The sequence below is a fragment of the Panthera leo genome, chromosome A3, assembly GCF_018350215.1.
Source record: "Panthera leo isolate Ple1 chromosome A3, P.leo_Ple1_pat1.1, whole genome shotgun sequence".
NCBI lineage: Eukaryota > Metazoa > Chordata > Mammalia > Carnivora > Felidae > Panthera > Panthera leo.
In genome coordinates, this window is record NC_056681.1 from 75,079,063 (window position 1) to 75,104,687 (window position 25,625).

Here is a 25,625-nt window from a genome sequence, read left to right on the forward strand (position 1 = left end):
CTGTAGTTTTTAAATATGTGGAATGGTCATGTCTGTTTTTATAGTCAGAATTTAAAATATCATTACTACAAAAAAAGATTGCCAAAACCAAATAAAAACAACTTACCTCCTTTCCCTCACTTGCTGAAATAAGAGCAAAGTCTACTTAAACTACTCAAATTTCTTCATAAACTTTCAAAGAATCATGATTTTTTTTCTTTATTGAGGTAAAATTTGTATTTAACATAGTATTTAAGGTATACAACATAATAATTTGATATTTGTATACACTACAAAGTGATAACCACAATATGTCTAGTTACCATCTGTCACTGTACAGTTGACCCCCTTCATCCATTTTGCCCACTCCCAACCTCTTCCCCTCTGATAATCACCAATCTGTTCTGTGTCTATGTGTTTTGCTTTTTAGATTCCATGTATAAATGAAATCATATGTATTTGTCTTTCTTTATTTGACTTATTTCACTTAGCATAATACCCTCAAGGTCTATTCATGTTGTTACAAATGGCAGTATTTCTTTTTTCGTGGCTGAATAATATTCCACTGTACCTATATGCCACATCTTCTTTAGCCATTTATCTACCAACAGATACTTAGGTTGTTCCCATATTTTTGCTATTGCAAATAATGCTGCAGTGAACATAAGGGTACACATATCTTTTCAGATTAGTGTTTTTGTTTTATTTGGATACATTTCCACAAGTGAAATAACTGATCATATGGTAGTTCTATTTTTAACTTTTTGAGAAATCTCCATTTTCCCATAGTGGCTGAACCAATTTACATGCCCACCAGCAGTGTATAAGGGTTCCCTTTTCTCCACATCTTCTCCAACACTTGTTGTTTCTTGTCTTTTTGGTAGTAGTCATTCTAACGGGTATGAGGTGATATCACAGTGTGGCTTTGATTCGTGATGCTGAGCATCTTTTCATGAGCCTGTTGGCATCTGTTTGTCTTATTTGGAAGAATGTCTATTTAGATCCTTTGCATATTTTGAAAATATATTGTTTTGTTTTGCTGTTGAATTGTTTGATTTTTTAAAATACATTTTAGATATTAACCTTTTATAATTTGTAAAAATTTTCTCCCATTCAGTAGGTTGCTTTTTCATTTTGTTGATGGCTTACTTTGTCAGGACTGATTTCAAGGAGCTTATGTTTTCTTCTAGGAGTTTTATAGTGTCAGGTCTTATATTCAAGTCTTTAATTCATTTTGAGTTGATTTTTGTGTATGATATAAGCTGGTGGTCTAGTTTCATTCTTTTGCATGTGCTTGTCCAGTTTTATTACCATTTATTAAAGAGACTGTTTTTTTACCCATTGTGTATTCTTGGCTCCTTTGTTGTAAATTAATTGATCATATATATGTAGAATTTATTCTGGGCTCTCTTTACTGTTTTATGGATTTATTTGTGTAGTTTTATGCTAATACCATACTGTTTTGATTACTATAGCTTTGTAGCATAGTTTCATATCAGAGAATGCAATACCTTTAGCTTTGTTCTTAATACTGTTTTGGCTATGCAGGGTCTTTTGTGGTTCTATATAAACTTTAGAAATACTTGTTCTATTTCTGTGAAAGATGGCATTGGAATTTTGATAGGAGCTGCATTGAATCTTTAGATTGCTTTGAATAGTATGGACATTTTAAGAATATTAATCCTTCCAATCCATGAGAATGGAATATATTTTCTTGTTATTTGTATCTTCTTCCATTTCTTTTATCACTGTCTTATAGTTTTCAGTGTATATGTATTTCACCTCCTTGGTTAAATTTATTTTTAGGTATTTTATTCTTTTTGATGCAACTGTAAATGGGGTTACTTTTAAAATTTCTCTTTCTAGTAGCTCATTATTAGTGTATAGAAATGCAACAGATTTCTGTATGTTGATTTTGTATCCTGTAACTATACTGAATACATTTATTAGTATTTTGGTGAGATCTTTAGGGTGTCCTATATAGTAACATGGTAACTGCAAATAGTGACAGTTGTACTTTGCAATTTTGATGCATTTTATTTTCTTTACTTGCCTAAGTGCTGTGGCGAGGATTTCCAATACTATGTTGAATCAAAGTGGTGAGAGTGGGCATCTTTGTCTTTTTCTTGATCTTAAAGGAAAAGCTATCAGGTTTTCACCAATGTGTATAATGTTAGCAGTAGGTTTATCATATATGGCCTTTATTATATTCAGGTACTTTCCCTCTATATTTACTTTTTTGGGAGTTTTTATTATAAATGGATGTTAAATTTTGTCAAATGTTTTTTACATCTTTTGAGATGACCATATGATTTTTATCCTTTATTTTGTCAATGTGATGTATCAGGTTGATGGATTTGTGAATGTTGAGCCATCCTAGCATCCTTTGAATAAGTTTCCCTTGATCATGCTATAGGATCCTTTTAAGGTGTTATTGAATTTGGTTTGCTACTACTTTGTTGAAGATTTTTGTATATGTGTTCGTCAGGGATATTGGCCTGTAATTTTCTTTTTTTACGGTGTTTTGTCTGGTTTTGGTATTAGGGTGATGCTGGCCTTGTAAAATGAGTTTGGAAGCATTACTTCTTCATTTTTTGGGATAGATTAAGAGGAATAGGTAGTAGATCTTTGAATGGTTTATATAATTCACTGGTGAAGCCATCTGGTCCTGGACTTTTATTATTGGGAGATTTTGATCAGTGATTCAACCTCCTGCTTAGTAATCAGTATATTCAGATATTATTTTCTTGATAGTTCAATCGTGGAAGATTGTATGTTTCTAGAAATTTATCCATGTTTTCTAAATTGTCCAATTTGTTGGCATATAATTGTTCATAGTAGTCTCTTATGATCCTTTGTATTTCTGTCATATCAGGTAACTTTTATTTCACTTTTTTTTTCATTTTATTTATTTGAGCCTTTTATTTCTTGGAACGTATAACTAAAAGTTTGTAAAGTTTGTTTCTTTTCAAAGAACCAAATCTTAGTTTCATGGATCTTTTCTATTTTTACTTTTTAGTCTCATTTAATTTCTTTTTGCTTTGATCTTTATTATTTCCTTCCTTCTGCTAATGTTGAGCTATATTTGTTCCTCTTTTTCTTGTTCCTCTGGGTAATGATTTAATTTAGTCTTTTTTGGTTTTTTTGTTTCTTGAGTAGGCCTGTATTACTATGAACTTTCCTCTTAGAATGGCTTTTGCTACATCTGATAGATTTTGTATTGTTGTATTTACATTTTCATTTATCTGAAGGTATTGTTTGACTTATTCACTGACCCATTGGTGGTTCAGTAGCATGTGGTTTAATCTGCATGTATTTGTGATTTTTCCAGTTTTCTTCTTGTAATTGATTTCTAGTTTTATACCATTGTGATCAGAGAAGATCCTTGATGTGATTTATTTTTAAATGTATCGAGACTTATTTTGTGGCCTTATATGTGATCTATACTGGAAAAGGTTCCATGTACACTTGAGAAGAAAGTGTTTTCTGCTGCTTTTGGATGGGATGTTCTGTATGTATGTATTAAGTCCATCTGATCTAATGTGTCATTTAAAGCCGATCTTTCTTCATTAATTTTTCTCTCAGGATGATATATCCATTGGCTTAAGTGAGGTATGAAAGTCCACTACTATTACTGTATTTCTGTCAGTTTCTCCCTTTAGGTCTGTTAATATTTGTTTTGTACATTTAAGTATTTTTCTGTTAGGTGCATAAATATTTACAAGTGTTGTATACTCTTATTGGATTGACCCATTTAATATAGTGTAATAACATTCTTTGTCTCTTGCTGCAGTCTTTGTTTTAAAGTATATTTTGTCTCAGGGTGCCTGGGTGCCTCAGTTGATTGAGTATCCAACTCTTGATTTCAGCTCACACAGTTCATGAGTCTGATCCCTGCATTGAGCTCTGCACTGACGGCACAGAGCCTGATTGGGATTCTCTCTCTCCCTCTCTCTCTGCCCCTCCCCCACTTGGACACACACACTCTCTCTCAAAATAAATAAACATTTAAAAATAAAGTATATTTTGTCTTATATAAGTATAGCTGTACCAGCTTTCTTTTCATTTCTATTTGAATGGAATATCTTTATTTTTTTTTTTTTATTATTTTTTTTTTTTTTACTTGAAATGATTTTATTTCATTGTATTACACTATCCAGGGACCCAAAAAAGTATAAAAAGGAGTTTTTCCGGGTCTTCTGTTATTTGGGCTTTAAGTAGAACATATTGAGAAGCAATAACTTCAAAAAATGAGTCTTTAGAACTATACATGAAGAAATAAGTGGCCATAAAATCGAAACACAGTAGGATAAAATAATAAGCTTCATATAGTCCTGTATTCTAAATAAATACTATAATAACTATACTCATTCTTCTTTCATCTTTGGATTTCCTTTCATTTTCGTACAGAACTTCTTGGTACTAAAATGATAGTTCTGACTCACTGTGTACTCTTTCAATTATCCTCAATGTTTATCTTTCTCTGTTTCTATCAAATAGTACCTGGTTTTCAAATTAAGCTTTAAATTTTTTTTACTGATTTATACTTTTTAAACCTTATTTAGTAGTACAATAATAGCAGTTATTTTTTGCGTTGTGTGTCCCCTTTATTTTGTATTCCATCATGAGATCTAAGGCCATTTTTGAAGATACAAATTACTTCACACCCCTGATGGATGTTATCACCATACACTATATTAAAATTGAATGGAATATCTTTATACACTTCACTTTTTGCACTTTGATTTTAAGTCTGTGTGTGTCCTTAGTCTGAAGTAAGTCTCTTGTAGGCAACATCTAGATGAGGCTTGTGTTTGTGTTTGTTTGTTTTAAATCTATTCGGCCACTGCCTGTCTTTTGATCTTTGAATCTCATCCATTTACATAAGTAATTATTGATAGGCATGTAATTGCCATTTTATTGTTTTCTGGCTGTTATTCTTAGTTCCTCTTTGTACCTTTCTTATCTTGCTTTCTTTGTGATTTGATGCCTTTCTTTAGTGTTATGCTTAGCTTTCTTTTTCATTATCTTTTGTGTATCTTCTCTAGGTTTTTGCATTGTGGTTACCATGAGGTTTACATATGACAGCCTATGTATATAACAGTTTAAGTTGATAACAACTTAAATATGAATGTATTCTAAAAACTCTACCTCCTCCCCTCATGTTTGTTTTTGATGTCATATTTTATATCTTTTTGTTTGTGTATCCCTTAAATAATAATTGTAGTTACAGTTGCTACCTTTGTCTTTTATCCTCATAGTAGCTTTGTAAGTGGTTAATCCGCTATCTTTTCTACATATTTGTCTTTACTAGTGAGATTTTTACTTTCATATGTTTTCTTGTCTTTTCTTTCCGGCTTAAAAAAAGTCCCTTTAACATTTCTTATAAGGCTGGTTTAGTGGTGATGAAATCTTAACTTTTGCTTGTCTGAGGAACTTTTTATCTCTCCTTCTATGCTGAATGACAGCCTTGCTGGGTACAGTATTCTTAGTTTGAAGTTTTATCCTTTCAGCACTTTGAATATATCATACCGCTCCCTTCTGGCCCTTAAAGTTTCTGTGGAAAAATCGGCTCATAGTCTTATGGGGATTCCCTTGTACATAACAGATTTTTTTTTTTTTTTTAAGATTCTCTATCTTTGATTTTTGGTATTTTAATTATAATGTGCTTTGGTGTGGATCTCTTTGACTTCATCTTATTTGGAACTGTCTTTGTTTCCTGGACCATGATGTCTATCTCCTTTCCAGGTTAGGGAAGCTTTTAGCCATTATTCTTCAAATAAGTTTTTTGCATTTTTCTCTCTCTCCTCTCCTTCTGGGATCCCTGTGAAGTGAATGTTACTTCACATGATGTTGTCCTGTTGTCCCTTTAGTTATCTTTACTTTTTAAAATTCCTTTTTTCTTCTTGCTGCCCTATTCAGGTACATTATATTATACTGTCTTCCAGGTCACTGGCTTTTTTTTCTGCTTCATCTAGTCTGCTGTTGAACCCTTCTAGTGTATTTTTCAGTTCAGTTGTTGTGTCCTTCTGCTCGGTGACTTCTGTTTGGTACTTTCATATATTTTCTATGTTTTTGTTTAAAGTTATCTCTGTGTTTATCTTCTAAATTCAGTGAGCATCTTTATGATTATTACTTTGTACTCTTTATCAGGTAGATTACTTTGTTTAATTTGATCTTTTTCTGTTTTGTCTTATTCTCTCATTTGGAACACATTTCTCTGTCTCTTGATTTTTTGTTTGACTTTCTTTGTTTGTTTCTATGTGTTAGGAAAAACAGCTTTTCCTCCTATTCTTAAAGGAGTGGCCTTGTGTAGGGCATGAACTTTATTGAAAAACCTTGTGTTAGGTCTTGGTTGTCTCTCAAACCTTTGTGATTATCTGATATCTTTTCTCCCTTGGAGAGAAAGATTATTTTTATCTTTTTATTTTATTTTCTTTATTTTATATTTTTATTTCTCCTGTTTCTTCCCAGGAGTACCACTTTATCCTATACTTATGCTCAGTCTGACACATTGAATTTCATGCTAGGTCTTTTGAATCTACATCAGCAAGTTGAATTTCTCCTGCTTGTTCTCATTCTTCAATGTATAGTTAAGATATAATGAGGTCATGAAAAACAAAGTGTCTCTTTTACTGAAGAGATAACATTTCATAGCGTCACTTTTGCTCATCATGATATTAGAAAACCTCTTCAGCATAGTGGTGATGATGGAGAGGAGTGTAGGGGTTAAAAGGAAGAGAGTTCCATTCTGCTAATGATAGAAGTGGGCAGAACACAGGGATGAAGTTAGTTGATGATCTCATCTGGCTACACAAGAGTGGGTATATCACTGTTTTGCAATTGGGTGAAATGGAGATCTGACCTATGGTAAGGAATTATTTCATAAAAATGGAAGTTAAAGTGGAGTGATACCTGCCATGTTCAGCTTTTGATCCCAGACACCTCTATCTTTGCCTTAACTCCTTATGGGGACCTGAATAATTCTTTGCTCACGAGAAGACTCTTTTCTAGTGATTTCTGGTTTTTCTTTAAAGAATTATCTTGTCCTCTCTTGGTATATATTTCTCAAAGATCTTTGTGACAAGCATGTGGTATTATTAAGAACTCATTGCTAAACTCCTTCTTATTTCCAGAAAGTTATGATTCTTATTGATTTTACTGCTGCAACTGAATTGATTTTAAAAATCAAAATGTCTTCTGGTTAATGCAAAGGCTAACAATGATGAGGAAATCTAATAATTTTTTTTAGCAGATTGTCCTATACATAGTGGTCTTGTACACCATTAAATCTAACAATAAAGGTGAATGACGTGATAGTAAATAATGAAGGTGGGCTGTCTTCTTCATCCACATTCCATTGTTATGTTTTTAAAATAAAAATAAAGTCAGTCTTTAAGAGAATATACAAGGAGATCCTTCTTTCTGGTCTTAGTTACTATTAATTTAAATATAAGTTTTAGGTTCGTCTGTAGCCTACCAAGAAAAGTCATCTCATTTCCATTTGTTCTATCCCAGCTAACAATAAGTGTTGGAATATTGAGAATGTCTCTCTTGTAACTCCAGTCAGGATTTTGGGAGGGTGTATCCCACTTAATGCTTTAAATGGTGATGTGGGCTCTGAAGTTACCACCTCACTAACCTTTAGATACTTTCATAAAGAATACGAACAATGGCTCAAGATGGTGAGTTTTATATTCCCTGGATCATAGAAATTTGAATGATGATTTATTTCAACTTGGATTGGAAATAGAATGGTCACCTATTTTTGAATAGTTCTACTACTTCCATCATTACTAGCTCTCATACTAAAATCATTTGTAGTTTTCCATATTTTTATTTTTTCTCATATATTGTGCAACAGTAAGTTTTAGACTCAGTTAAAGGTTCCTACCTTCTTCCCCTTACCCTTTTCTTGTCTAAAGACCATTAAAATATTTTTGTAATGCTTGTTTTTCTCTCTGAAGTTCTGTGGTGGTTTATGTTTTGCAGGGTGTCTTTTGGTAATTTTTTCACAAAATGTCTATAAATATTCTTTGTCCTATGCATCCTTATGTGTACTTTCATTTTGTTCTTATACATGAATAGTAGTGTTATTTTTCTCAGAAAATTGAATATGTGATTTATAATTTAGTGTTACTGATAAAAGTTCTGATGCCAATTTGATTTTCCCATGCCAGAAAATAAGTTTTTATTCTTTCTCCAGGGAAGCTGGTGACTTTTTCTCTTCCATTTAGATTCTTGAGACTTCACCACAATACACCTCAGTGTGAGTTTCTTTTGCACTAATAGTATATTCAGTCACCAGACTTGGGTCATTATAGGCTTTGACTTTATTTTTTATTATTCCTTCTTTTCTATTCCCCCTGTATTTTCATTTTGAAACTCATAATTGATGGGCCTTGAAGGTTCTGGATCTAACCTCTTTGTGGCTCAGCTTTTCAGTCATATTTATCCTTTTACTGGGCCTGCTTCTGCTTATCATGGGGAGGGAGGTGGTACAGAGCTCAGTGGGTGCTTGGAATTGATTTGTTTTCCTAGTGTGAGAGCTCTTGGTCCCTCCAGGACTGTACTATGTCTTTGGTGCCTGGATCTTCTTCCAGATCTGAACTGATACTTCATAGAACAGTATTATATGCAGGCAGAAGTCCTTTTTGTCTTTCTGTCTTTTTATAGACTGCTCTTATCTTTCATTGCCCGTATATACTGTGAGCCCTCCCTGAACAGATGATTCACAGGCTTTCAGGAAATAGTTCTCAGGGCATCAGTCTGGGGGCAGTAGACACTGTTCTCATCTGCTCTGCAGAGTGATAAAGAGTGAGCCCAATGAACACAATTACTTTATTGGATATCTGATGTTTTAGGTTTATTTTTTTCCCTCTGCCTTTTTGTATCAGTCTTGTTTCATTTGCTTCCTATATTTAAGGAATATTTTTTAATTTCAAAGATATGAATGACATTGGTTCTTGTTTCCCTGTGATGTTACAAGACCTTCATTTTTATATATCTTTTTTTTCATTTAAAAGAGATTTTTAAATTTGAGAGAGAAGATAGAGATATTTGGTCTCATTTCAGTATTCGTATCATTAAAAATTCCAAGACAACACGCTGCATGCTCAATGAGATTTTTCAGCCTTACTGCCTGTTCAAAAAGCAGATCTGTGGTTGAGGATTTGCCCCCAACACAATCAAGGATGATCTCTCTTCTAGGAGTTTCCTTATCAGATCTGCAACAAAGCTCATTCCCTCTCCTGGGATAAACAGGAAAGTATCCAAGTTATATTAAGTATTATATTATAGTCTGGAACCTAACATTTCTTTTCCATAATACTTTTACACTTAATAGCTTATCTTACCCACATGTTTCCTGAACTGTAAAGTATTGCTCACTGTATGGTGCGGCTGGCTACACTGAAGTACAAAGACTCTAGTCATCTTGTATTCATGAGAACCAAGACAGGACTGTAATTAGAACCTAGGTATCCTAATCTATTGGTCTCTTTCTGCTTTTGCAGAGCAACACATGTGATGGGAGTAAGCTCGCATACTCACCACATTCAGTGTGTTTCCTGCTGCACTAAACAGAAACTGCACTCTGACTTTAAAGAGCTGGGTGGGTCTGTTAATTTTTGGTGGACTGATAGGAATTTCTTTAATTAAAAATGATAGTAAACAGTTTTGGAGCACTTACTGGTCAGGCAGTGTTCTTAATTAACTAAGTCATTCTCACCACTGTCAGTTGAGTTAGGGGATATTATCATCTTCATTTTACAGATGAAGAAATTGAGAAAGAGAAAGTCCATCTCACAGCTAATTACAGGTGATGCCAGGACCCTGGCTTTCTGACTGCAGAGCCAATGCTCCAAACTAAGGACACAAAGTAAAGGCCTGTGGGCTAAATTGGGTCAGCTACCTGTTTTTGTTTTTGTTTTTGTTTTTGTTTTTGTTTTTTATTGCCCATTAACTAAGAATAGATTTTACATTTTTAAATTGATTACACTTTAAATGGTTGTGTAAGTACCTCCAGGATATCCTCAATTTTGCCTCAGCCCCACGAAGCCTGTAACATTTACAATCTGGCCCTTTAAAAAAATGTGTGCTAACTCCAGCGAATCTAACCATGAGACTAATTCACACACTCCTGCATTTTGAGTTACGGTTAGTTGGGCATAGCTCATTGTTGGCCACACTAAGATACACTTTCGAGTCTGGAGAGTGAAAACAATTTGTGGCTTGTATTGCTCTTCCTGCCCATTTCTTCCTTTCTTGTAAGTAAAGTCTTAATAGGATGTGTGTGTGTTTTTAAATTATTGATATTATTTTAATTTTTTTTAACGTTTATTTATTTTTGAGACAGAGACAGAGCATGAACGGGGAAGGGTCAGAGAGAGAGAGGGAGACATAGAATCTGAAACAAGCTCCAGGCTCTGAGCTGTCAGCACAGAGCCTGACGCGGGGCTTGAACTCACGAACTGTGAGATCATGACCTGAGCTGAAGTCAGATGCTTAACCGACTGAGCCACCCCGGCGCCCCTTAAATTATTGATATTAATTGATAAAATCTCTCCCTCTGTCTTTACCTCTTTCTAAATGTACCTAGTTTTTCCTAGGGAAAAAGGATTGTGCAGAGACATAGTAAATCTAAAAATAAATCAAGAACTCTGCCTCAGGATCTCAGCTGTTCTTTTCAGAATCCACAATAGCAATTTATTTGGTGGTAGGAAGGCTCTGGAAAAGGAATAGGACATACACCTGCCTAAAATACAGAACAGGTCTTCTGCATAGGCATTGCTTTCCAAATAGGTAAATTCATACCAAATCCCCACATTATGTTCACAGGAACCCTTGCTTAGCATGAAGTTAGGGCAAAAGAACTGGTTTGGAAATAATATTTTTATCTGTAACAAGTGTTACACATAATTGTTTCGAGGAATACTAATGGTCGTTTGGTGTTGGGAGTCAGGACATCCACATGGCTGAATAAGTTTGAAAAATTCTTGGTTAACCAAGTTTTCTTAGCCAGAAATTCTCCTAGAACTCATAATATGCTGATTTCTAGTATCAGTCCATAAGTAGATTGATAATGGAATCAGTCCATGACTAGAATATATAGCGTGCAGTGTTTTTTAAAGTTACAAGATGATGAAGTTTGTTGTTGTTGTTGTTTGGTTTTAATGAAATGACTTGTGCTTTAGGGAATACAGTTTAGGGAACACTGGGAACCATAGTGAATTGCTCTTTCCACACTAGAAACTTTTTTTCTGCCCAGTGAATCAGTACCAGTTGATTAGAGTCAGAGCACCGTTTCTCCTGGATATTACAGAACAATATTTATAAATCCCCATTCTCCCATTCCCGTTTCCTGTTTTAGATTTGATGCAAACTATCAGCCTTCTGTGTGTATATGACATTATATCATTCTTTCCAATTCCAACATACTTTTATAAGCACAAAATTTTTAGGATGACAAATTATTCCTCATTGCTTTTCTTCTTGGTTTAACTGTCTTGTGTGCACTCAAAGAGCTACCTTAATCTAATCAGCCATTTCTCTCTAAATCACAGTGTAAAATAGTGACAGTTAATTCTTACCAAGATGGTGAGTTTCTGGTAACTTATATCTCCAAGGCTCTTTGTAAACCAGTATTTAAGTTTGGAGGTTATAACATCAGGTAGGGAGGTGTAAAACCTTTTGGCAACTGACCACATTCTTCATCTATAACATAAAGTGTCACCTACATAAATAGACAGCTATTACTTTTGTACTGATTTACATTCTATCCAGGGATTGTCTGAAATTGATTTTATTGGTTTTCTTTTTTTTTAAACAATCTTAAGATGGAGAAACTTACTGAAATCTCTAAATAAAGATCAGTCTCATCTGCCCTGACAACCTTTGGCAATCTTGTCCCCACCCCTGTGTGGCAGAAATTGGCATTCCCACCTTACAGCAGGGATCCAAAAACGATAGCAATTTCCTTGTGCACATCAATTTCTCCTTGTGGATGGGCAGTCTTTCGCTATAATCAGATATGTCAGCTCTTTGCAAAAGAATTGGAAAGTGGCCTTACTCATGTGGAAATCTAATAGCGACTTGTTGTCACTCCCTTTTAGCAGCACAGCCCCAGGCTGTCAATGTCCTATCCTGTGTCATGCTGCTGCAGTGGGCTGGGACCCTGCCTGAAGAGAAATTGCTGAACTGGGCCACTTTGCTCACATTTGGAGAATTCATGATGTACACTAGTGCTCGCTCTCTCTTATGATTGACTTAGACAATGAGGTTGCCAAGTCCTGGGTATTTTAGTCTGTCAGGAACTAGTATAAATTTTGGAATCATAATTCACCCAATGAAAATCAATTAATGAAAACAGTCCAGGTATTGGTAATAATCCATTTTGATTTTTTTGCACTATGAAAAACATGGTGCCCTGTTGTACTGAATTGTCATCCTAAGTTTCTGTCATTGCACTTAGATATTGTACCAAATGGGAGAGGTAATATTGGTAAAAATGAAATTCAGAATATATCTTGAGCAGTCATTCTCTCAAACATTAGATGCCAGCTAATTGATTTTTAAGTTTTTACTTTTCAACTCCATTACACTTTACACCTCAGTATATTTTTGTACTCTCTTACATTTTGTGGAGACATGGTATCAGATTTCTAGCTTTTAGCAGAACTGTTCAGTATATCAATTCCTGTTAACACAGCTGTTAAATATTGAGATCTTGCTGCATGTTAAATGAAATCAATTTTCAAAGTAAATTAAATCCCTGAATGAAGGTGGGTGTATCTTTCCACACGAAGGAAGAAATGTTAAGAGAGTTGCATATATAAGCAGATCTTGGAGAAATAAACTGAGTTGTCTATGGAACAGTTGTATTAGGATGCAACCATTCTATCTTTCTCTGGTGCCTTAAAAAGTAAAATACATTTAGTACAAGTTCAAACACAGAAGGCAAAAATAGAGATTTTGAAAATATGATTTTTGTCTGGCAGACAGTTGGTTGTCTTTGCTTTAAAAGAACATCTTCTTGGTCTAGAGTTCAATGTACCCAGATTCCTCATTCATTTCTTCCAACCAGGAGAGAAAAATGAGGTCTAAGTCAAGTCTAAAGCAATTATTACAGTTTAATTAGCTAGTTTTCACTATAGCTGAAACTGTAGGAGTCACATACAACATTTTAAATACTGAATGCTGTAGTCTTCTATAAAACCTACCTTGCCTATTACACTCCTAAAAAGTAGGCTTTAACCTCATTTCCCCTAGTTCTCACCTCTTTCTCCAGCTTTCTTTTCTATGTAGAGAAAACAAAAAGTAAGAAAAACCTTAAGGAGTGTGAAAGAGTAAACACTTTCCCCCCACCTCCAGTTTTCCATTTTAGTGTGGCAAGAAGTGTAATGATTATGTATTACATGGATTACAGACTGTAGTATATATGAAAACATCATATATAATTCATATTCAATCAGACTACTGATAGAAAAAAGTTTTATGAGGTTTTTACATCTTCTCATATTCCATAATATTGTGAAATGTAAGATAAACAGTCACTTAGCAAATACTTTGTCTTGTGGCCTCAAGATACTGTTAGGTAATCCAGAGGGGTGAGATTCGTGGAAGAGAAGATGCAGGGAGGGCCTTCATGTAACTTGTTATCTGCTTTTTGAGAGAGAAAACTTACTAAGATAAACATAATTGTAAATCTTTCAATCTTTTCATGGGGCAAAACTATATGTAAGATTATTCTGCATGAGTCTAAATGCAAATGAATATAATTAAAGTTGAGGCAAGTTGAAGACTTGAGGTGGAATGATCAGGCCAGGAGAATTAACTGAGGGGTCATGGAGAAGAGAAACTTGCTGATAAAAGGAAAAATCAGAAGGTGGGCATATTGTTTTTGTCAGTGAGGGAAATGGTCTAGAGGAGGGGTTGGCAAATTATGACTCGTGGGCTAAATCTCGCATGTGGACAATTTTTGTCTAGTTTCATGTATGTATATGTGTATGTATGTATACATTTTTTGTTATTGAAATAGGGTTGACATACAATGTCATATTAGTTTCAGATGTATGACATAGTGATTCAACAATTCTATACATTATTCAATGTGCAACCATGATAAGTGTAGTCACCATCTGTCACCATACAGTATTATTACAGTATTTGACTATATTCTCTGTGCTGTACTTTTTATTCCTGTGACATATATTTTATAACTGGAGGTATGTACCTCTTAATCCTCTTCACCTATTTCACCTGTCCCCCACCTTCTTCCCCTCTGACAATCATCAGTTTGCTTTCTCTATTTATGAGTCTGTTTCTTCTCCTTTGTTTGTTTTGTTTTTTAGATTCCACATATAAGTGAAATCATATGATATTTGTCTTCCTCTGTCTAACTTATTTCACTTAGTGTAATTCTAGTTTATATAACATAATAATAAAGGGTAGTTTTTAATTTTTAAAGCATTGTAAAAAAAAAAACAAAAAAACGAGAAATCTGAGACAGAGGCAGTATGGTTCAGAGCCTAAAATAGGCATTATCTGGGTTCTTCACAGAACACATTTGTTGACCCTTAAGATTTTTTGTTAATGTTTATTTATTTTTAAGAAACACAGTGCAAATGGCAGAGGGGCAGAGAGAGAGAGAGGGAGACCCAGAATCCAAAGCAGGCTCCAGGCTCTGAGCTGTCAGTACAGAGCCGGATGTGGGGCTTGAACTCACAAGCCATGAGATCATGACCTGAGCCAAAGGTTGGCTGCTCTGTGCGACGTTACCTCTGAAGCAAGCTAAAAGTGACAGGGCACCAAACTGAGATTAAGGGGTAATATTTGGAAACTTGAAAAGTTCTGGCAGCAGGAGGTGGCAGGAGGACAACCCTATGGAGAGTTCCCATACCAGGGATACAATTTAAATTCTCATTGAGGTTGCCAGATTCCAGCTGTTTCTTCATCATACGGTAAGTATCCCGAAGTAGAGATCTTTTTTGGAGGAATGAAGGTGAGTATTTAGAATGCAGCATAGAGATGATTGTTATGTCAGACAAAAGATGAACCAAGTGGAGGAATTCGTAATAGAAAAAAGGCAGAATGTTGCTTTATGTCTTCAGAAATAAGACTGACAGGAAAAATGGACAAACAGACATTTTAAGGCAGCGAATAGGGAAGTGTTCCTTCTTCGTGGAGCACTAGTATTCTGGAGGGAGGAGAATGGAGAAGTTTCAGGGTCTAAGAGATTCTGGCATAGGATACCCACATGGATGTTAGAGCTGAATGGGTGCAGCAGGTACCTTGAAACCTCTATCTCCTAGCTTCATGGAACAAGAGCAGGGTTGCAGATAAAATGCAGTGTAACCAGTTAAATTTGAATTCCAGAAAAATAGAAAATACTTTTAAAATATAAGCATATCTAAAATAGTATATGTTACATACTTACACTAAAAAATTTATTGGGACGCCTGGGTGGTTCAGTAGGTTAAGCGACTGACTTGGTTTCAGCTCAGGTCATGATCTTGTGGTTCATGGGTTCAAGCCCCACGTTGGGCTCTGTGCTGACAGTGTGGAACCTGCTTGGGATTCTTTCTCTCTCTGCACCCCGCCCCCCCCCACCTGTGCTCTCTCTCACTCTCTTTCTTTCTCTCTCTCTCAAAAATAAACATTAAAAATTTATTGTTTGTCTAAAATTCAAATTTAACTAGGCATCCTGTATTTGTATTTGCTAAATCCGGCAACACTAGGTAAGAGCTATTGACACTGCCTACTGACCTTCTTACTGGCTCCGTGAAAGGGTAGGATAGTTTACTGGAGGCTCCATGCAAATGTCTGGAATCAGGGTCAGCACTTATTAGACATATGCTTTTGGCCACATCACTTAAATTCTCTTAGCCTTCTGTTCTCATTAGTGTGGAGCAAAGAAATTCACTTGAGAGTTAGGTCTGTCCTACTGTGAATAGCAGAACGTTGGAATCACATGTGACCTTAAATTCTTCTATCTAATGCTCTTTTTACAGAAGAGAAGCAGGCCTAAAAAGGTAAGGTGACTTTTCCAGGAACCCACATTGTAGAAATGTGGTTCTTTTTGTAGAAATGTGGTGTACCTGTGATGATGTGAGCATTCCTGGAATCTGAGTATCTTGCTTCTCTGTTCAGTGCCTTTTTATTTTCCTTGACACTGTCTTCTATTTTCAAAAACTATAGGAAATAATGCACATTCAAGTTTTTTTTGTAAATTGTAATATGCAGAATATAAATGCATAAAATGATTGTTTCTAGGTTGATATCAGAGCATGGAAATCACCTTCCTAATTATACTAATTCATAGTCCTTCTTCTGGAAAAATTTTTGGGTATCAGCTCCTCAGGAGTCACGAGTCTTAACCTTTTAGATGGTCTCTGGAAAGCACAACTGATAAATTAAAGCCAGAGTTATCAAAACAGGTTACCTCTTCTAAATCTTAAAATCTGACCTCATTGGAAACAAGCCAAAGCCATTTGATGAAGGTAAATATCCTTAGATGCGCACACACCGGCCTTTTGCAATTCACTGTTGACAGCTCAGGCTAGATGTACAACTCGTATATTGCTATCTGCCTTGCAGGAGACGATTCGTATTGCAAGGCAAGTCACATCCCTGCCAACATTTATAGCTGCTCTGTCACCGTGGCAGTGACAGGCTGACACCTCCCAGATGCCTAGATTATTTTCCCCTCAGTGTTAATAAACAGGGCGAGGGTGGAGGAATGAGGTAAAATAATAACATTGTCCAGGCAGTTAATGCTAAAGAAATATTTAAATAAAGGAGGAACTGACCTGAACATGAAAAGAGACATTGAAAGGCAATGTTTAAGATCCAAAGTCTAAGAAGAGCTCTTTAGAGGTCCCTCTTTGGAGGAGAAAGATTTGAGCCTCCGTGGTTGCTGCTCCTTTGTGCTGTTGCCGTGGATCATACCCTCTCTTTCCTATAATTGACTCATTTTGGCTCAGTTAAGAGTGTGGGAAATTTTAATCTTATATCGAGATATATAACTGCTGGGTGATACAACTGGTTCATTGTCTTGTGAATGTGTTTAAGATTTCTTTTTCACAAATGATTCTGTGGGAGTTGGGTTTATTTTTATATTGCTAAATGTTGTATTACATATGTAAATGAAATTTTGCTTGAGGAAATTAGAATGAAATATTTTAAGATATGTAAAGCTTTTAATCCAGCAAATTATTTTGGAAATAAAAGGATTTTTCTTCCTTCGTGCTTATTGTTTGCTCAAAATTATATGTGCCATACATAAATACCATAGATATACTCATAGGGACTTAACACAGTCTAAAAATTCTTCATTTCTTACAGAATCTTTTAAAAAACTCAATCCCCTCGTATTTTCTTGCATGTAACAAAATATTTTGTACTTCCACTGAAGTCTAGAATCTAGTTTTTATCTCCATTGCCTTTTAGTGGTATCTAGCCCTTTAGAATTATCAAGTAGATTATATATTGCTTTTCTTTACCCTATAAAGCACAAGAGCAGCTTTCAGTTTACAAATTAAATGCATATGCTTTTTTTTTTTTTTTTTTTTAAACCAAGCCAAATTGGCAATGACTGCTAAGGATTTACTTTTCTGAACCCAAGTTAGAAAGAGACCTCTAGACTTCTTAGCTGTGTTGTTGAGGTTTGAGATACACTCCTTGCCTCCTTTACAGTATACATTATACATGTACAGTATACACATAAATCACTAGGCTTCAATCTTCTACAGTAACAGTTTGGGACTATGTCACTTTGGGTTTGTGACTATAAATACCTATTCTGTGCTGATCACTGTACTGAGAAACATTATTTGAATTGATGAAATGCTTGCTTGTTTGCTTGTTTAAACCAGTCTTTTAAGCCTGGTACCTTTGCAACTCTTGAGTTGGTGGACTGGGATTGGTATCAGTATTAGTGCTTTGGGAACTTGTGAAAGCATGCAGATTAGAAATTTATTAGGAAGAAGTAAGATATTCCTCATCTTTTAAATACAGTGTGAATGGTATTCTGTGTTGATGTTTTTATGATTTGTCCCCCTCTCCTGTTTCTCCACTGCTATCCACATTTTAACCATTGTTTTTACTGGGATCATTGCAAGATCATTCTGGTTAAGTTTCTGTCTCTCTTCAGGGTCCACACCCATAAAATCAATTAAGCAAATAAAGAATCAACCCTTATCATTTCTCTGAATAAGGTAAGGTATAAGTTTTCTTATGATGGATTCTTCCCAGGATTTATAAGCATTCACCCCAGATTATTCTTCAGAAGCAAATGAACTAAAATTAACTTATAATAAAAAGGCATTTAAACAGAATCCCATGGAAAATTCCTGAATTTCATGGAGTACTGATTTTTAAATTGTGTTCCACATACCTCCATAGAAGGGTTCCTTGAACGCTGATATGAACATGTTATGTTGGTTGTTTTATTTGAAACCTGTCTTTAGGAGAGGTTGTGTTTCCACAGACACTAAAATGAATCCCTTCCAGCACCAAAGTTTCAAAACTCCGCAGTAGATGTCTGTGGTATCATAGACACTGTGTCTTTATTTTGTGGATAAAGAAACTAAGGATTAATGTTATTTAATGCAAAGTCTTAAAAGGGGGAAATGCTCTTATATAATGATGACTAATGCCATGTAAAAGGAATTATTTTGGCACAATTGATGATGTCTTTTTCCCTTGCAGTTAAATTTTAAGTTTCTTAGCTGGTAAGATAACTGTGTCAGAAAAGTTGCTTTTGATTTGACTTTCAAAAGAACTTAAAACAGTTCATTATTTCTGTTCTATTTTCAAAAGAAACCTCCAATTTTTATGTCTTCAATGAAAGTGATTTCATCCACAGTTAACTATTTACAATTGCCCCACAATCTGCAGAGTCCCCCAAGGGAACTGCTCAAGTTACTCTGGTCTGCTCAGCTGTCTCACTCTCAAACAACTACCCAAATCTTTTGGCTTTTCTTTACCCACATCTGTATATCTCTTCTGAGATTTGTCTTGCATCTGTCCCCTTCCCTCTATTATCACTGCCCCCATACTTTCAAGACCCCAGTCTTCTCTTGGCGGGATGATACAACAGGCCTGCCATTCTCCTGGTCTTAGATCTTCCCACATTCCCATTTATTCCCCGTATTTATTACAGCCCTGGTGGTTTCTATAAAACACAGAAGTGAGCACTTCACTGCAGCCCATACAAACCTCCCTGTGTCCCTGTAGCCCTCATTCTGAAGTTTGTGCCCCTCAGAAAGCCATTCAAGGCTCCACAGCTTCATTCCCCAGCTTTTCTCTGCAGCTGCATCTTTTGCTGTTCGTTCCCTCATACTAAGATGTAGACTTAGTGGGCTCTTCACAGGTTCTACGTTCTATCTTTTTTGTGACTGTTCTCAGGCTAGTCCTTCCTGAAACACCCTTCCCCAGTTCTTTGGTCTCATATTCCCATTGACATGGCTGACTTCTGTTCATCTTTCAAAACCCTCCCCACAGAAGACATTAATCACTACCTATTCTGAACAGAGGCCCTCTTAGTTGGTGCTCTTGGGTCAGACTGGGTGGGATCAAATCCAAATACCATCTTTTAGTAGCTGTGTTACCTTAGATAAGTTCTTTTCCTTCCCTGAGCCTCACCTGAGGCCTCTTATTTGAAATGATAATAATGTGTCACTCATTGAGTAGTTACCAGAATACAATAAAATTTAAGAGGAGCACTTGCTATACAGTTTGGGCTCAATAAATATAACTACAATTACTATTATTATTTTTATCAATTAACTTTAATGAATTAATTTAATGTTTATTTATTTTGAAAGATTGAGAAAGAGAAGGAGGGGCAGAGAGAGAGAGAGAGAGAGAGAGAGAAATCCATGTTCAGCATGGAGCCCATTGCGGGCCTTGATGTCATGACTGTGAGATCATGACCTGAGCCGAAATCAAGAGTTAGATGCTTAACTGAGTGAGCCACTCAGGCACCCTAATTAATAACTTGTTCAAAAATATTTACTCTGTGTGTGTGAGTGAGTGAGAGAGAGAGCGAAAGAGAGAGAGAGAGAGAGAGAGAGAGAGAGAGAGAGAGAGAGAATGAATCCCAAGCAGGTTCCACACTGTCAGCGCAGAGCCTGAAGTGGGGCTTGATTTCACAAACTGTGAGATCATGACCTGAGCCGAAATCAAGAGTCAGCCACTTAACCAACTGAGCCACCCCGGCACCCCTATTAATTACTAAATCTATATTCAGTTATTATCACATTTCACATTGTATTGTAATTATTTCTTTATACTCCAGTATCTCAATAACATTTAATGAGGATTTTAAGGGCAAACACAACATTCTCTTCATCTCTGTATCTTTAGAAGTTGCTATAAGGCCAGAAACATAGCAGACAGACAGTAGGTATGAAGTGCTTTAAAAAGAACAAAATACTATGTAAGTACACAGCAATATCACTCTACCATGAGAAAGAAAGCACAAGGAAAATTCAAAATGAGAGATGACATAAAAAAGTTTAAAATTGACATTGGTTTAAATTTTAAGATGTACCTTGTTTAGACTAACATCAAAATATGAATACGTTTGCAAGTTAAGTGCCTCTATGGTAGAAAAATGAACTGTTCTGATGAGTAGCTTAGTTAAAAAAGAATCCATAAATTACATTGTTGGGAAACGCACAAAATTGATCAACTCTCATGAGAAACTTCAGCTGTTGAATATGGTGCCTCCACTGTACCCCTGAACACCTCAGCCCCTACATACCTTCTGCCAGAGTCACACTCTTGCTGTCATTGGTACATTGAATTAATTGCCACATAAGTCTACATATATAGATTCATGGAATCATTCCCCCAAGACCCACACACCCTTGTAAGTTTCCATCCTCCTTTGTGACCTACCAGAAGCTTGGAGGGCTCTGGTAGTAATCTCAGCCCCACTTTTTCATTGCCTTACTCTCCAACCATGAATTTAGGCTGTACTTGAAATGCGGTTGTTTGGTGGTAAAACCACGTCTAGAATTCCAAATAACTGAAAATAATGATCTTTGCAAGTTGAGCACAGTCAAGCTTACTAAATCCATGTAAACCAATAATTGAGAATATCCTGTAGATTTCTTTAGACTTTACAGTTTTACATAAGTACATAAAGATCAGAGGAACATAGCTTCTTCCAATGCATTTGTGCAAACTTTTTGCATTATCCATGGAAAAACAAAAAAATATTTAAATGGTTGATATAACTAAAGTTCTAGTTGACAAGACAGGAAGAGGAGACGTGGGGTTAGGGATTAAAATGAGACTGACACAATCATAAGCAGCAACCATGAAACTACAGAGGTCATGCTTCGTACTCTGAGCTGATATACACCTCAATTCACATGTGTCAGTGCTCTTTCTGAGACTGAAAGTTGTCAGAGGCTATGAGATTGAAAATAAAGTCACATCCTACTTAAGATGAAGCTCTTTGTAAGTGCGTTAAGGGTGGGATGCAGGGAGAATGGCTATATGTAGCAGCTCTATGAATAAATATTTACTGAATAATTTATAAAACAGACTGATGCTGGTGGGATTATTTGATTTTTGTGAAAATCAAAGACTTTATGATAGCAATAATAATAATGATGATGATACTAATAGTAATAGCAATAAAAATAAGAAGAAAAACATCCTAAAAGTGTTTTGATAGCATGTACATTTTTTCTGTAACTCCAAGAAGAGCTAATGATGTGCATGTAATCTTATCAAGTTAAATTAGAAAAACAAAACAAACAAAAAAACCCCAGAAAATTTGCTATTGGCGTGTGGCACATTCCTGAATTTCATGCTGTTTTTGGACTTTGCCCCAGGGAAAGAGATAGATTATTTTGGATGTGAAAGAGAGATATTATTTTAGCTGTGACAGGATTGCAGATCAGGTATTAAACTGGCCAATGGGAAATTTTGCAGATAGAGTGGCCCTTGTTTCATAATTGCTGCAATTTTCTGGCTCTGAAATAATAGGAAGTTCCAATATGGATTTGAGGCAAATGATATGAGTAGTTTTAAAAAAGGAGACTCCTGTTGACAGTAAGTACAAGACAACATATGATATTGGGGGTGCACATACCACATGGCTGGTTAATCTTCGAAGCTTATTTCATGTCAGAAACCAGAGCCAAGTGAGAACAGCCTCTTCCAAATCCAGACAGCTACCCGAAAGCCAACCATCAAATGCAATATTATCTCATTAAACAAAGCTGTTTCCTCCTGATCAATCTTCTTGAAAAAAAAAAAATAAAGTGATGTTCAGTTTTTTAAAAAATATAAAATTGGTGAAATTCAAGAAAGCTGTTGGCATACATTCAGCCTCCACCATATCATTGCTTCCTCAGCATGAGTTGTTTTCAGGAAAAACAGCAATCGACACTAATTAATACTAATTACTCATCTTATTCTTTGAGTTTTTCTGCTCTTTCCAATATGTACCGTTCAAACTAAATATTTGAGGAATGGAGAATTTTTCAGTTCAGCCCTAACATGCTATTTTATTGTAAGCAGGAAAAGGAAGAACAAAGGATATGGTCATGTAAGAGTAGAGATGTGCTTAGGCCTCAGGGGAAGTTATAAACTTCTTAAAGATGTAATGTTTTATTATGGGATTTATTCCAACAATACTTTTTTTATATCTGTGTAGTTATTACAAATAGGCAAGACAACATTGCAGGTATTATTGCTCCTGTCCTTGGTATTATCCTGCTGTTACTGGTACTACTCCTATAGTATCTTTCCTAGGTGGTACTCTGTACTTAAAAACCATCAATGACTCTTCATTGTCCACTGAGTTAAGAATAGAATTCTGATTTAGGGATTACAAACTGCATACATAATACAGTCCCCTCTTCCTTCTCTAGTCTCACCTTGTATTGTTTCCTTGGGTATTCTTCTCATGATACGCTGGGCTCCTGCTAACTAGACCAGTCGTGACTCCCAACCCCATTCTTAGTTGATGTGCCTTCTTTACTCATGCATGGCCCTTCCATTTTTTAGTTTCTTTGATCTACCAAACTCCTTATGAATAAATAATTTCTTCCACTTTACAATTCATGTAACATTTTTACACTTTTGTTAATAGTACACCTTAGTAAAAGTGTACTTTTGTGTACTTGTATCTGCCTAGTGTCCAATACAGTTGTCATATTAGACTTGAAATAAATATTTGACAAAACTAAACCATCTAAAAGGGTAGTTATATTTCCTACCCTTTACAAGGGGAGGTGTGGTTATAAACTATTTTCTTGGTTTTAGATATATTTGTATAATATAAATACTTACATATGATTATGGCAGACAGTTTTTTCTGGTCTGCACCTAATAAGCATATCCTCTTGGAACCTGCGTATTTGAAGTCCCTCTAAATTTTGTCACTACTCTTCTGATTAACTCTTATATTTTATCATGGTTTCCAACATACACCTAATAAGGACTGGTGGGTCAGAGCTGACCATTTGACAATGATAGTGGGATATTGGGACTGGGTGGGAAATTTTGTTCCAGCAACTGCTATTCAATGTGTTAAGTGGCCATTCCAAGCTACATCACTCTTTAAACCTGTTTTTTTCCTACTATGGCCCAGACCTGGTGTAGATTGAAACTTTATGACAACTTTCATAGAGAGGAATTTAATGGTAGTAGAAACTTGCGATTTTGTTGTGTTACCATTTAGTGTTTGTTCCTTTGCCCTCAGATCTTTTCTACAAGATATGGTAGATCTGTATTTCTGTGAGATCTTCTTTAAACGCTGTTCAACACTTGACTTTTTTTTTTTTTTTTTTTAAGTTTATTACTTTTGAGAGAGAGACAGCATGAGTGGGGGAGGGGCTGAGAGAGGGAGACAGAATCCCATGCAGGCTCTGCACTGAAAGTGCAGAACTGTTTGAACTCACGAAACCATGAGATCATGACCTGAGCCCACAACAAGAGGTGGGCACTTAACCCACTGAGCCACCCAGGCACCCCAACACTTGACTCTTAATTTTACCTTCTATGTTATGTAAATTCAATACAGTACATGTTTAGCACAATCAATGCATCATAATTCTTTATGTAATAGTCATTAGACCTTTTTTACATAATGCACTATAGCCCCAGGGCGCCTGGGTGGCTCAGTCAGTTAAGCATCAGACTTCACTCGGGTCATGATCTCACAGTACTTGAGTTGAGCCCTGCGTCAGGCTCTGCACAAACAGCTCAGAGTCTGGAGACTACTTCGGATTCTGTGTCTTCCTCTCTCTCTGCCCCTACCCCGCTTGGGTTCTCTTACTCTCTTTCTCTCTCTCTCTGTCTTTGTCTCAAAAATAAATAAACATTAAAATAATGTGCTGTAGCCCTATTTAAGGTAAATCCTTGTGTGACTAAAGGCATGACGCTGAACTGCAAATATGTATATTACAAATGTCCACACGCAAAATATCCTGGCAAAAAGTCTTTGATTAACATAATAGATCCTGCTGAGTGATTAAAATGAGTGGAGACAGTAAAGGGGCAGGAGTTTATAAATATTGATTCCTCAAGAGAGACATGAACATTGATATACCTTAAGAACAGGTTGGTGGTACAGCAGAAGTGGATGACATCAGAATTGATAATCTTTTCTCCTTTCCTCCAAGCACTTCCAGAGAAATAAATAACTGTTGTATTGAAAATTTGCAAACACGTTCTTTGTTCCTGAGGTATAGTTGCCATTTTATGATTGACTTTAGGCTATTCGTCATGTAAATACTTTAAGATGATGGAGCTCTATATGAATTAACTCACCTCCAAGGTAGTTTAACAGCTTTTAGTATATTCCCTGTCTGGACATGGGAAGGATTTCTGTTTGGGACCACTTATTCTCACATGACTGGTTTACTTATTTGAACATTCAGACCTTATTGCTTTCTGAGAAAGAAATTACTCTAGAGAGAAGTGAGATGGTGAATCAGTATTAGATGGTTTCAGGCAAGGGAATAAGCAAGGTAATAGCCTTCTTTATCATTAGTATTTATTCAGAAAGCCATTTGGAATTTTATAGTCAACTTCTGTGATAACCCTCCAAAAAATAGAAAAAAAGAAGATTTTTTTTTCTATTATGGAGTACTTCCATACAGAGAGACTGCCTACTCTTTTGGGAATTCTAACCCTTAAAATGAGTTCTTACCAATACAGTCCAATAGCCCCCAAGACATCTCTAACAATTTTCTGGGTGGCAGTTTACATTTATCAACAATTGCTATGAGAACTCAAAATTGAGAAAAGCATAAAACTAGAGATATAATACTTACCATCATTGGGAGATTAATCAAGAACCTCAGGGACTAACACTTCATGGCTTTTCTTTTCAAACACACACACATTTTTGAAGAAAAATTAATAAAACAAAGATAATAACCGTGGGAATTAGAAATTTATTCAGGATAAGAATAAATTATAACATGACCATGGAGGCAAAAGGGAGTGGGGGCTACGGAATTAACATACGGAACCAGCTTCAATGTGTCCAAGCATATCCCAACAAGTTAAGAACCACATTAAACAAAGCTTTGTAACTTTCTCTGAAGTTGCATTATTGGTATTAAAAAGTGAAAATATTGATGCTAGGGGCAAATCAGACTCTTGGCAGTACC